Here is a 1,976-nt window from a genome sequence, read left to right on the forward strand (position 1 = left end):
AACTGTTTGGTCAGATGCATTCTCTATATTCTAAAACAGGAAATTGAAACCTAGGGAGACCAAGGTTAGACTATTTGGACCTCCCTTAAATGAAAACTCTTCAAAACTGGAACAACTCATCAAAATTGGAAAACAGCAGTGATGTTTGGACTAAGCACACTTCATGGTATCCTGTGGAAATATGGAACACTGCAGCCTGCAAAGTATGACATATTTGGCATGTAAAAATGTCAATCATGAAAAATGAAACCTTGTTGCAATAGGAGGCTAACAGTGGCTCCACTTGGGGATGGCTTTTCCTTGTGAAAAGCCAAGAACAGCAGGTCAGACTGCCTTGATCTTCTGTGGTTGTTGTAGACTGGAAACATTTGTTCTTGCTGCTAAAAATGTAGAACTTTGAACTATGAACAACCTCTTCCTCAACTGAGTTACTGTGAACTGTATAGCATCGCCTGCTTTCTTCTGCGTGCTTGATAATTATGCACAATGACTGCAAATAATTCTTTTCTTCCATGAATTGCTTGTAATGTGACAGTTTTCCTCTTGCTGTTTTGCTGAAATTGATGTAGAGACAGAGCTTTAAAAACTAGAATACTTGTATCGGCTGTATCTTTACAAAATTTATTTTTGTTCCTTAAACAATTGGCCTACTTATACAAAATAAAAATAGAGTGCTGATATATACAAATAAGACTGTACAAAGATATATACAAAACTGCATTGTGTCCCTTAAAAGGGGTCATGGTAATGTTTCAGCATACGGCCATTGACAGGGCCCTCTTCAGCAGAACTATCCTCTACAGATTTGAGAAAATATGTGTTATTTCCCTGAACAGCAGAAACAACAAATGGACCTTTCCATAAAAAATCAAACTTTGCATGTTTTCCCTTGTCTTCTCTTCTTGAGTCCCACCTCAGAACTTTGTCACCAACATTGAAATCCTCAGCCTTAGCTCTCTTATCGAATATCTTTTTAAGCTTTTCTTGCAAAATTTGAGCTCTGTCATAAACTTGTTCTCTGGTTTGCTGAAGATGAATGGTCTGATTGATTCTTCTTTGAATGTCATTTGGTTCAGCCTGAATTTCTTGTAACAATTTGATAGTAGGAATGCCCAGGGATGAAGGAAATCTAGCCTCCATGCCATATACTAGCTCATAAGGACTCATCCCAATGGATCTCTTGCTCGAGAGTCTGTCTGCCCATAGGGCATTTACCAGCTTTTTGTGCCAGTTCTTCTTGTTTTCTTCTAGCACTTTCTTTATGATGTTGATGAGGCTTTTGTTAGATGATTCGGCCAAGCCATTACCTTGAGGGTAATAGGTTGTAGAGTGGCCCAAGGTAATATGAAATCTGTGACAGAAATTGATCATCTTTTTGGACTTAAAGGCAGTGGCATTGTCAGTGATGATTTTCTCAGGGCAGCCAAATCTAGAAAGGATATTGCACTCAAGGAATTGGATAATAATGGTGTCATTGGCTTGTCTGCAGGGAATGGCTTCAACCCACTTGGTGAAATAGTCAGTGGCTGTTAGGATCCATTTGTGCTGGCTGGAGGAAGAGGGATGGATTTCTCCAATGAAGTCAAGACCCCATTGTTGAAAAGGTTGTTCGGTTGAGATGGGTTTCAAGGGCAGGGGTAACAACTTTCTCTTGCCCTCAAAGATCTAGCATTTGTGACATGACATGGCAAACCTCTTTACATCTGCAAAAAGAGAGGGCCAATAGAAACCAGCCCTTAAAATTTTATCAGCGGTGGACTTCCAATATAGATGTCCTCCACAGTCACCTGCATGGAATTCTTTCATGACATTGTTAGTTTCATTCATGGTTAAACAATTAAGCAATATACCTTCATGATTTCTCCAAAATAATGCACCATCTATAACACAAAACTTTAAAGCCTTCATTTTCAAAAATCTTTTCTTGGTCCTGGACAATCCTGGGGGAGCACACAGGTTTAACAATACAAAGCAAA

Source organism: Pinus tabuliformis, chromosome 7, assembly GCF_031772625.1.
Source record: "Pinus tabuliformis cultivar Carrire ecotype Pingquan chromosome 7, CPIR1, whole genome shotgun sequence".
NCBI classification, from domain to species: Eukaryota; Viridiplantae; Streptophyta; class Pinopsida; order Pinales; family Pinaceae; genus Pinus; species Pinus tabuliformis.